Raw genomic sequence first — 13172 nt, 5'->3', positions numbered from 1 at the left:
TGCAGGCTACATTCCCCCCATGACCCAGCCAGGGATTCCCCCTGTCCCCACAGCGCTGGGGATGCCTTCAGGGGAGCTGACACTGGTGTTATTACTAGGACTTATCTAGATGCATTACTTGCTTAAGTATTTATGAAGCTTATACAGAGACATTGACTGATAATTGCTGATTGTATGACTGTCTTACCAAATCGTTTTTTTCTAGTATTTATTTTCCCCTTACAGTTTCTCCACTACATTTGTTTGCTCAAAACAGCACCTGGTAAGTTTATTTGGACATTCTTTAGGTCTAATAAACAGTCATGTAATAGTCATTTTACTATGAACTCTTGTGATGATGTGTTTTCTCTCTCCATTTGGTCTTCAGTATGAAGCCCATGGGTGGGATGATGCCTCCAGGACCAGGGGTGCCCCCGATGATGCCTCCAGGATCAGGGGTGCCCCCGATGATGCCTCCAGGACCAGGGATGCCCCCGATGATGCCTCCAGGACCAGGGATGCCCCGATGAAGCCTCCAGGACCAGGGATGCCCATGAAGATTCCAGGAATGCCACCAGGTAAGGGCTGTCAGGTTAAGACACTCCTGTACAAAACTGCAGAAATCCACTATAGCTTCAAGCACCATAGCTCTGTAATGAAATGTTGAATCCCTCTGGTCTTGCACCACAGACACACCACATAGTCCTCAAAGTTGTGCAGCATTTTTTTAGCATTTATGTCTCACATCGCCACAACATTGACATTACGTCTATAGTACTTTTCTTCTTCTGGTCAATTTGACCATCATGATCACTCAGAAATGTATATATGAGAATAATAACCACCTGTTGTTGTCCCTGCCAGGTATGCCACCTCCAGTGGGCCACCAGCCAGCTGTGCCCCACATGACTCAGGCCCACCCCCTCCACTGCCCCTGCAGCCCAGCGCAGCCCAGCCCACTGTCACCAAACCACTGTTTCCCAGCGCAGGACAGATCATTTACACTACACACCTCAGTGCTCAGATTATACACCACATTATTAGTAGCAGTTGAACTCTATGCAGGTGATGTCAGAGTACCGGGTAAGAAGAGAGGGTTATTAATAATGTAGTGTGTAATCTGAGCACTGAGGTGTTTAGTGTACTGTAACGTTACCTGTCCTGTGCTGGGGAACATTGGTTTGGTTTCCTCATGCTACAGATGGGGACTCCTGTTCCGAGCACAAGTAAAGCCTCCCCGAGTGCAGACTCTTCCCTGAACATTTCTCCCCTCCATTTTACACTATGGGATAATGTTGTTTTTCAGCTAAAGTTTATAACAGGGGTTTATTGGCTTCATGATGAAGTTATTGTCAAGGAGCCACCAAAGGAGCCACTACTCCCTCTGCAGTACCCTTGAACAGCATTACCGGGAGGGAAAGACTTCAGTGTCTGTTCACATTCAATGGGTAAGCACAGGCTTAATACAATGAATGAAAAAGGACTGGTAAACACATCCATGATAAGCATTAGCTGAAGTCTGGTCAGTGTGGTGCTATTGATACAACCTATGCATGGCTTGACAATTCTCATTATTTATTTCAAGCTAAAGCTGACGAAACGTAACTTTTCAGTCCAGTGCAGCGGATATCTGCCCACTCTTGCTTACAAATATTACTCTATTTATGGTTTCATCTTTATTATATCAATCTAAGGCCTTGGTGATTTTGATCTGGTTGTGCAGCAGAACCAGTTGCTTCTGGTAAGAAAAGCCAGTTGTTACATACAGTTGAAGTCGGAAGTTTACATACACTTAGGTTGGAGTCATTAAAACTCGTTTTTCAACCACTCCACAAATTTCTTGTTAACAAACTATAGTTTTGGCAAGTCGGTTAGGACATCTACTTTGTGCATGACACAAGTAATTTTTCCAACAATTGTTTACAGACAGATTATTTCACTTATAATTCACTGTATCACAATTCCAGTGGGTCAGAAGTTTACATACACTAAGTTGACTGTGCCTTTAAACAGCTTGGAAAATTCCAGGAAATTAATGTATGGCTTTAGAAGCTTCATTTGAGTCAATTGGAGGTGTACCTGTGGATGTATTTCAAGGCCTACCTTCAAACTCAGTGCCTCTTTGCTTGACATCATGGGAAAATCAAAAGAAATCAGCCAAGGCCCCAGAAAAAAAATGGTAGACCTCCACAAGTCTGGTTCATCCTTGGGAGCAATTTCCAAACACCTGAAGGTACCACGTTCTTCTGTACAAACAATAGTACGCAAGTATAAACACCATGGGACCACGCAGCCGTCATACCGCTCAGGAAGGAGATGCGTTCTGTCTCCTAGAGATGAACGTACTTTGGTGCAAAAAGTGCAAATCAATCCCAGAACAACAGCAAAGGACCTTGTGAAGATGCTGGAGGAAACAGGTACAAAAGTATCTATATCCACAGTAAAACGAGTCCTATATCGACATAACCTGAAAGGCCGCTCAGCAAGGAAGAAGCCACTGCTCCAAAACCGCCATAAAAAAGCCAGACTACGGTTTGCAACTGCACATGGGGACAAAGATCGTACTTTTTGGAGAAATGTCCTCTGGTCTGATGAAACAAAAATAGAACTGTTTGGCCATAATGACCATCGTTATGTTTGGAGGAAAAAGGCGAAGGCTTGCAAGCCGAAGAACACCATCCCAACCGTGAAGCACAGGGGTGGCAGCATCATGCTGTGGGGGTGCTTTGCTGCAGGAGGGACTTGTGCACTTCACAAAATAGATGGCATCATGAAGAAGGAAAATTATGTGGATATATTGAAGCAACATCTCAAGACATCAGTCAGGAAGTTAAAGCTTGGTCGCAAATGGGTCTTCCAAATGGACAATGACCCCAAGCATACTTCCAAAGTTGTGGCAAAATGGCTTAAGGACAACAAAGTCAAGGTATTGGAGTGGCCATCACAAAGCCCTGACCTCAATCCTATAGAAAATGTGTGGGCAGAACTGAAAAAGCATGTGCGAGCAAGGAGGCCTACAAACCTGACTCAGTTACACCAGCTCTGTCAGGAGGAATGGGCCAAAATTCACCCAACTTATTGTGGGAAGCTTGTGGAAGGCTACTCAAAACGTTTGACCCAAGTTAAACAATTTAAAGGCAATGCTTCCAAATACTAATTGAGTGTATGTAAACTTCTGACCCACTGGGAATGTGATGAAAGAAATAAAAGCAGAAATAAATCATTCTCTCTACTATTATTCTGACATTTCACATTCTTAAAATAAAGTGGTGATCCTAACTGACCTAAGACAGGGCATTTTTACAAGGATGAAATGTCAAGAATTGTGAAAAACTGAGTTTAAATGTATTTGGCTAAGGTGTATGTAAACTTCCAACTTCAACTGTATGTGTAACAATTTCTGACTTTCCCTTACCGTAAAACTTCAATTAAACGGCAAGTCTCAAATCCGGGCATCGGCACACAAAGCTTGTTTAAAATTAACACTGGGTCTAAATGAATTGTTTACGAGGATACCATGTACACAGCTCTGATATTCCCACGGTCATGTGAATATTATTATAATTGTTTCTTTATTCTGTCATTGTTGCTAGCCATAGCGCCACCAAAAAGAAAACAGGACATCAAATTAGCAGAGCAAAATTCAGGAGAGGCAACAGCCAGGCATTTTGGAATTTATACAAAATGAGTGAGAGAATGTTGAAATCAAAAGGTCGAACTTCACCATTTGTCTGAGGTGGATCAGAAGAGGGCGAGACTGCGAGGTTGGGGGAGGAAAAAAGGTTAGTAAGAAAACAGATGCCTAGTTCAAATAGAAGCCTTTCTCTACTAAGCGTTGGTTGTGTTCAGTGATTGAAACAAATAAACGCCCATGCTATTAATTGTATCAGAATTGGGCTGCCTGTGTAAACGCAGCCTGACTAATGTTGCTAGAGTGTTATTTTCTTAAGTATACTCTTGTAGATGTGTTAGTCAAATAGCAACAAGAAGATGATGCACTACTGTACAGTGAATGATTGATTTAATTACCCCTGAGCTTTATGTTTTCACTGTTGCTCTTTAGTTATTGGCTCTCATTATTAGCCACAATATTTATGTTATTTGTTAATTAGCATAATAGGCATCATTATTCAAAGACCCACCTAGGACACACAACTAAGCCAAACAAAGCCTACTGTATAGTACTTTGTGACAAATTTAGATTTTGTTTGGACAAATATTCAAATTAGAATAAAGAACTTTAATCATTAACATGGCGTGTCCATTTTGTTCATCTGCAGTGTCTTTTACATAAAATATAATATGTATCTTTTACTTGCAATTGAGAATTTTATTCAGCATTATATAAGGTGTGCGAACCAAACATACTGTTTTTGACTAAATTAGTAGGTTTTAGGATCAACAAGTCCTTTGCACTGGTAACAAAAATACTTCACTTGGATAGGCTTTTAACAAATTATATTGTTTTATTTGACTAACCTCAATCACAACACATATGGGAATTATGCATTGAATACTTGCACTTAAGACATCATTTATATATGTATATGGACAAGAAGACATTAAAAATTTATTTATTTACGACATCATCATTATACATACATTATTCACTATTTACATAATGCAGCTTATTCTAACAGGACCATGTACCCCTTGTTTGTGTTCCAGGGTTCCCATTGAATTTACATTTTGCTGCTTGTATTTCTTGTCATGTTCTCAATAATTTGATGTCAAAAGCAACCACCTCATCGAAAGAAAAGCCTGGGTAAATAAAAAAGTGTCATTTTCATTTGCATTTGGTAGAGAGGCAGAATGCTAAGGGATGAGCCTGATCTTGCGTCCCTTGGCCATGCCTCGGACATACAGGTTTCCATTTTCTGTCCAACCCTCAACACGTTTCAGCATTTGGACAACGTGTGAGTTTGTCCATACCTCCCCACCCAGCCATATCATTGTCATACATACTACAACATTATTTACCTTTTGCATAATGCAGCTTATTCGAACAGGACCATGTACCCCCTGTATGTGTTTCAGGGATCCCATTTTATTTACATTTTGCAAGTTCTCAAATGTTGCAAATACATTATTTACTAAAGTGTTCATAATCAGCTGTTAACCATTCACAGTAGTGAAAATGTAAATCACATTAATTTGGTTACGCTCGTTTTGCTATGTAGTAGAAACCTTTTGGGAGCACATTTTGTGCTTATATGGACATAAAGTTGAAGTGTACCTTACTCCTCCTGAACTTTAATGTCAAAAGCAACCATCCCATCGAAAGAGAATCCGAGGTAAAAAGTGACGTTTTCATTTTCATTTGGTAAGGAGGCAGAATACAAGGGGATGACTCTGATCTTGCTTCCCTTGGTTGTGCCTTGAACAAACAGATGCTCGTTTTCTGTCCATCCTTCAACGCGTTTCAGCATTTGGACAACCTCTGCGGTATTCCACACCTCCCCACCGAGCCACTTGAGCCTTCTCTCTGTGAGATTTCCCTTAATGTGCTTTTCAATAGCACTCCTATGAACAATCCTGTTCAGACCCCTTGCCTTTCCAAGAAAGAAGTGAGTCACTGTTCTGCTCTTTTTTGGTTTCATTTTTAGCCGACGTAGTCTTTGAAGGTCCTCAATGGCTGACATGAATACTTTTTGGTTTTTTGCAGAGCTAGGTTCATTGTCCTCTGGCCAGAATAAGATTGATAGCAAAAAGAAAGCACTTGCTGACTTGCTGCCTTCCCTGTAAAATCTAATGCTGAGATCTTGAAGTTTCGTAAGCGCAACCAGCTTTGGAGAACCTGGTATAGCACAATCAAGAGCTATCTGAGAGAAAATGTAGTTGACCAGGTCTGTCTGGTCAAGTTCTTTCATTTTGGGGTTCTCTGGATACATGGCAATTATTTCCTCTAGCTTCTTTCCACATCTCCCAGTCTTGTGATCAGAGAGCAGGGAGAGGATGGTTGTGACATTCCCACCTCCTAACTCATACATTTTTATTTGTTTTTTGAACGGAGTGACCATTACATCTTCAGTGCCATCAGGCTTCTCTCTACAGACATGCTCAATCAAAGGAGAGAACGAACTGTCATTAGGATCGCCTCTGCTTATTTTGTTGCGTCTGATGAGAAGATCTCGGATGAACTTCAGAAATTAATCCCTGCCAAACCTATGATCCATCAGAACCTTGTCAAGGAGAAGATCCTTTGTGATGGAGCTTTGAGGCTGAATGGCAGACAGCTGTTCCAGAATTTCCCTTGCTACGAGAGGGTGCATTTTAATGGATGAGATGTGTGTTGTACTTTCTCTCAGTTGTATGAAAACAAGTCTAGCTTGTTCACTTAGAGAATTCACAAATGTATGGTAACGGAACCGATCTATTTGGATGCCTAAGCCCAGGGAGGCCTCACAGTGTGACACAGATATGTAGGAGTTCTGAACATGACAGTTGAGCAAGGCCACAAATCGGATAAGGCGAGTGGTGAGAGATGAGTGGTCAATATCCTCCAGTAGGTTCTTCACAAAGCCCTCAATGTAACTCTTCTGAAATCCCTCACTCATGAGTACAAAAGCTAGAATGGACTCCGTTTCAAACATCAGTTCTTGTCGTTTCTTTTTGAATAGAATCTTCTCCTGTTTAGACAGCTCATGTGTCACTGGTATTGTCTGGGAATTTCTGCTAATTTTTTCTGGGTTGTGGCATCTTTTGCAGATAAGAAGGATGAAACATAATGCCGAAGCATTGATCTTCATGGTTGCAATTGCATTACCTAATTCCCGTCTGAGCTCGTCTATATACTCTGCATTACAGTCATCCAGCAGCAAGAGCACTGGGAGACACCTGTTTTTGTCTTTCTCTTCATATTCTCGGAGGTGTACTGAATGCTGACATACAGTTTGAATATGGTATGATTGCTTAACCACTGCACACTGGAGTTTGGTTCTACAGTTCCAGAGGATCTGATGTGCAACTGTGCTTCCACCACTGCCAGGTTGGTGACATTTATTGACACTCTGAATGGACCTTTTTGTTGTATCACCCTGTAAAATACCCTCTAAAATCTTGGTTGTTTCTTTGTATGCGTCTCTCTGAATGACCTCTTCACACTTCACTTTTTCTGCAAGCCACAAGTGCATCCAGCTGATTTTCCCTCCTTGATAGAAATACTTCTCAATGTTGCTAACTTGGTCATTGCCCATTACATCCAAGTTTGTTTCATCACATTGGTCAGCACTGACTATGTCCAGAGAAAGCATTGTGTCTTCATCTATAGTCTTCAGGAAGCACAGCCCTTTGTTGAACACAGGTAAACGTCTAGTCAGTTGTTTATTGGAGAGCTGAATGCTTTGAATTGTAGCATCTACATGACACATTGGCATGCCCACAATATTGATTTGTTCGAATGATTCCAAATCACAAGATGCTTGGGCGAGACTTGACCACTTATTGTAGTTATCCTTGGACTCTGAGATGATAGCAAAATCATCATGGCCATTCATTTCTGCATAGAATTCATGAAATGTATCAACAAGTGGCTGTTCGACCTGAGACATGAGCAAGAAAAGCACCACAAATGAACCTTTAGGGAGGATTTCATTGCAGATGACAGACACTTGTCTTTTCAGTTGTTTTTTCTTTGTTCTGATCCAGGTTTTTCCATCACAAGGCTCTTCACTACCATGGTAATCATTCCGCCCATTGCAGAATATACAGCTTGTCCTATCAAAGAGCTGTAAGCTCTGCTTGAAGTCAATGGTGCTTAGATGAGGATCAGTAGCATAGTCATGCAAAAAGTGAAGGTTAGCAGCATGGTGCTCACGATATTGCCCACATAATCCAGATGTCTTGGAGTCTGGGTCAAAATCAAACACACAGAAGATTTTCATGTGCACTAAGAAGTTGATGGTCTTCAGATGTTCTTCTTATAACTTATTTGTCACAATGATGAATGACAAGGTGTCGTCCATGTACTTTTTTCCACAGGTCCTTGAATGAAATGAACTAAGTCTTCACCAGGTATGCAGGGTGTATTGGCCCCTACTCTGTGATATGGTGCTTTCTCCTCATAGATGACTTTGTTGCGACATCAATTCAATGATCCAGTTTCCTCCACTGTTCCCCTTGTCAATTACCTCAATAAACTTTGGGTTCCTTATGCATTTCCTGGCATCAGAATGGTGGTCAAACTCCTTGAAGCATTTTTCAATGTAGTCCAATGCATCCACAAAGTCACTTTGGTTTTCAACTGGTATTCCGAGGATTTCACCATGCTTGTGGATGCCTTTACTCTTATCCATGACCCCAAAGTGTATTGTGCCATTGGTCCGCATGTTCATGCACCCACAAGCAAATCTGATTACCTCATGGCTAGCCTTTGTTTAACCAGCTAAACAGCTGCTATTAGCGAAAATGTGTTTGGAGTTAGTTCTAGCTAATAGGCTATGTTAGAGTTTACACTTCCAATTATAACATGGGGATGTCAAAATAATGAAAAACGATCTACCAAATCTATATATTTTAAAATGTTGATTAGGCTACTTCTCCTTGCCATTATCATTCACCTGATGATAAGACAAGATGCAAAATGTTTTTTGGTTAACATATGATGGGGGTCCCTGGGTCGTCAGTTTGCCTGGGTCGGGGTCCCTGGCCGAGAAAACGTTGAAGACCCCTGCCTTAGACTACTCTATATTCAAAGACTATATGTGTAGGACTATTCTTTTTGTATCAGTATCTTTCTTACATCAGAGTTAATAGTATCTGGACCCTGAACCTTTCACACTCCAGAGTCTGTGGTGTACAGTATAATTTCATGTTGAATGGTAAAATTTGTGAAGACCGCTCTAATAATCATGGGTGTGACCTGCACAACTGAGAAGATGACTCATTCCTGTTTTAGGTAATAGCCTATTCTGTATGAACTGGATCTGTATTCTGCTTTTTAATAATAATAATAAAACAATATGAATTGATTAGATAAGTAAATAATAAATAAATAATGTAATAAACCATCTCAAGTGTTATTATTGTGTTTACCCATGACATGTTATTCCGGAAGATAAGGTGTGTTGCAACACTGCAGGTACAGACAATATACAGTATACATGTCACACTTTCACAGTGCAATATAGGAAATACTATGGTTGAAGATATTAGGATGAAGTAGGATGAAGTAAGATGTGTACACCACACATTATAAGTTATTAAGTACCCATAGTAAATTTAGGTTCCAAGTTAAGGTGTTACATCTGAGTAACCATAGCCGACTTAGTAGATATCTGCACATGAGGTTTTATTGTACTGTATAATGAAAAGCTAGCTAAGCAACATGGAAAGGCCAGTTTTAAACATTATATTCCTTTAATTGATGATAAGGTTAAATGATAAATCAAGGTACTGTGCATTGAACCTACACACACATTTACATGGACAAAAACACATAAAACTGCTTGTAATATATGGACAGTAAAGAATTGCTATACATACAACAACAGTATTCATTATATATTTGCACTTTATTCAAACAGGGACTTATAAAACCTTATCTGTTTTTACAAATGACTTCTTAGTCATCTCAAAATATCACTGTTTCAAAACATTTACTAGCTCTTGTTTTGTGTACTGATTATACAATATAAGAGCAAGGTATTGTTCATATAGTGTCTTTACTTCAGCATCAGTAGCATGCATACAGCTCCATTCAGTGCATAGGAAACAGTGCCTCACTTGACTCACTGCTACAATAGAATACCAAACTCAGGTAAACAACCTAAATCTATTCCATGGTCATAGGGCTCAATGTTTTGCGTTACACCCATAGCTGTGGGTTAGACCGTTGAAAGTAAACATAACAGGGGTAACAAAAACATAGAATTGGGTTCTTAAAAAAACACCTTCAACAAGAATACACCTTAAAGTCCATAAGCAGACTACTCCACTCTGCTTCTCTCTTTTTAGTATATTTTTGTATGACCTTTTAGGCCTGATATTTGCTCTCGTTCTTGTGTCTCAGAGCTTGATTTTCAGGCTGTGAGGCTGCATCCATAGCAGCGGCCTGTTCACCCCCCACTGACATGGCGGGTTCGGTTCGGTTCCTTCCATGGTCCCCAGTCATCCTCATCCCTGTTTGTTTGGTGTTCTATCGGGTGTATCAGTCACTGGATTAATGTATTTTCTGATTCGGCAGTAATTCTTAGCGTTCATCAGTACTTCATACGACCGGTCACTGAATTGATTGGTGCATATGTCAAGCTTCCAAGTGCTGGCTGAGTTGTTGCGGTGGAGAAGGACACTTACTGTTTGTCCTTGGATGATGTTGGGCATGTCACAGGCACGTGTGTCATAGTGGTGTTTTGCTGTCAGTCCTTTGGCTTGTTTTCTTGCAATTACATTTTGTACCACTTGGGGTTTGAGCAGTGTGTCCGTGGCGGGCAGGAGCGTGCGTGTGAGCCTTGACATGAGCCGCTGAGCAGGAGAACTGATGAGTCCCTCTGTTGGAGTGTTCCTCCATGCCAGCACTGTTTTCCATGGGTCTTCACCATCCAATTGCTTTGGCATGGTATGGTGATGATATCACGTGCCTAAATACCTACTCATCATCACATTTTGGGAAATCTATTTCGGAAAGGGGGGCGGATTGCCAGAGACAACAGTGTGGGCAACGCCATGTCTGCTGAACTGTCTTTAGCAGCATTTAATGATGGTGGCTGAGGGAGTCAGTCAGCTCGTCTAGCTCCCAATAGTCAGAGTAATAACCTACCATGATGAGGTAGTTGGTTTAGTTGAAAGTGAGTACATTCCGACCTTGGACCATGGGAGGGGAGGGATTTGGTGCGGGATGAGTGTCTCCTTTTGCTGTCTCTTCTGGATGGAGTTGCAGGTGACACATTGGCTGATGAAGAGCTTTACGTCCTCCGTAATCCATGGCCAGAAAACAGAACATGGTGTAATTGCAAACCGCGTTTTTTGATGTAGGTGTACACTGATATCAGGAAACTCCCATTGACACCTGCCATTCCGGTGTAATGAGACTGATGGTTTCTCGACACAGATGATTTGTTTACATACCAGGTTAGGATATCTACCGTGGCAGTTTAGGTTAATTAACGTGGCAGGTTAGGTGAATTAGAGTGGCAGGTCAGGAGACTGAGGTTAAGATTAGGAAAAGGGTTAGGCTTAGCTACAATGCTACAGTTGTCAACAACTGTTGTTCCCGACGCGAAAGAAACGTATGCTCCTCTTTGTGTCCAGAAATCTCTCAGTGTGACTCACAGCCTATTTGGTTCCGAACTTCCTGGCCAGCCTTTGTTGATTTGAGCTGTCTTAGTTGAGATGTTCACATCACGGTGTGATCCAATTGTTCCTGGTCAGTTGTGGTCAGGGCCATAGCGTAGACTGGCTGGTGTTTGCGTTTGTCTGTGCTCTGTGGTTGATAGAGCTGTTCTGGACAGGAAGTCAGTTACATGTAGTTCTTTGCCTTGTTTGTATTGCATATGGAGCTGGTATCTTTGTAGCCTAAGCAACATTTTCTGCAGTCGCTTGTGTGCTGTGAGTAGACATTTCTTGAAGATCGTCATGAGCGGCTTCTGTAGTCACTTTGTATTGTGATGAACTCTCTGCCATGCAGAAACTGATCAAACTTGACACATGCAAAAACAATGGCGAGACAGTCTTTTTCAATCTGTGCATATCTCTGTTCTGTCTGAGTCAATGTTCTGGAGGCAAACAGGTTTTCCTTTCTGTAGAAGGGCTGCGCCAAGGCCTGTTTCACTGGCGTCACATTGCAGAGTGACTTCATCATTCAGGTCGTATTATTTAAGCACTGGATGTTGTGTGACTAACTGTTTAATAGTCTCAACTGCTGCGTCATGCTGTGGTAGCCATGTCCATTCAATGCCCTTGTCAATCAGTCGTCTGAGCGACTCGCACACATCAGATAGATTGGGCATGAATTTTGCAAGATAGTTCATAAACAAAAGCTGAAGAACATACGCACATCCAGGTACTTGTTTGTAGGTGTTGGAGTTCTAGGTGAATTCATGAAAAATAAAAACGCTGCACACTGCTGTTCATGCTCCCAGGTGATTTTATTGTTACAACGTTTCGACCCTTAGGTTATTGATGCCTGATGAAGACCTAAGGGTCGACGTTGTAACAATAAAATCAGCTGCGAGCATGAACAGCAGTGTGCAGCCTTTTCCTTTAGATTTTTCAAGATAGTTCACAAACCCTTACAGCCGCTGTAGTGACTTGACGTTGGTCGGTGTCTGTATGTTCTAAACGGCTGTTATCTTCTCTGGGTATGGGGCGAAGACCCTCTGTGGTGAGAAGATGACCCATGCTACAGCACACTAGGTAGCTTTAACCTGAGTTCATTTTCGTTCAACTTCAGATTGATATCTCTGGCTCTCTGCAGGAGAGCTGTGAGGTTTCTGATATGATATGCCATTGCTTGTTCTCACTTCTTCTCATTTGTGCCGCCACATCCATAGGGTAGAATGTCCTCTGCGATGACACTCACTCCTTTTAGCCTTGTAGTGGTTCACGCTGTCTGCACTGGTATTCGTCAGCTGCTGCCTTGATTCCAAATGGCATTCTCAGCCATCTATACCTGCCTATGGGTGTCCAGAAAGTTGTTAGATAGCTGCTCTCTTCATCAAGTTTGACTTACCAATGGATATCTTTGGCGTTGAGTACTGAGAATACCTTTGCGTTGGATATCTCTGGTGGAATCTCTTCTATGGTGGGCATCTGGTAGTGCAATCTCAGTAAGGCTTTGTTGAGTGCACTAGGGTCCATACAGATTCGTAGTTTGTCTGGCTTTTCAATGACGACCATGTTGCTGATCCACAGTGTTGGCTCTTTTGTGATGATTTTGTCATTGTCCATTGAGTGTATGGCCTTTAATCTTTTCTTCCAGTGGAATAGGTATCCGTCTTGGTAGCTGCTGCACAGGTAGGGCTGCTGTGTCCACTTCTGTTGCTTGGTCATCTGACTCATTGTCTTCCTCTACTAGATTGAGTTGAGGTTTGCTTGTTTACAAACTCTGGCAAAATGGTTTCGTTTGCTGCATGATTTACAAGTGACACGGAATGCTGAGCATTTGGCTTTGGCATGTACTGAACTACAGTAATGACTGGGTTAGTCTTTTGGCTGTCTATTTTTGTTAATAACCCCTTTAAACTCTGTTTGTGACC

The 13172-nt window shown here is 41.5% G+C and overlaps 1 pseudogene across 1 annotated transcript; it reads right to left on the bottom strand.

Moving 5' to 3' along the window:
* Positions 1–5216: 5216 nt before the first annotated feature.
* LOC311103226 (sterile alpha motif domain-containing protein 9-like) lies at positions 5217–7885 on the bottom strand (annotated as a pseudogene). The gene has a single exon. The product of its transcript is annotated as a sterile alpha motif domain-containing protein 9-like (transcript).
* Positions 7886–13172: the final 5287 nt, after the last annotated feature.

This window comes from Coregonus lavaretus, assembly GCF_964263955.1.
Source record: "Coregonus lavaretus genome assembly, chromosome: 28".
In the NCBI taxonomy this organism is placed as follows: domain Eukaryota; kingdom Metazoa; phylum Chordata; class Actinopteri; order Salmoniformes; family Salmonidae; genus Coregonus; species Coregonus lavaretus.
Note: the sequence above shows the minus strand (reverse complement) of the source record. Positions and strands in the feature narration are given on the sequence as shown.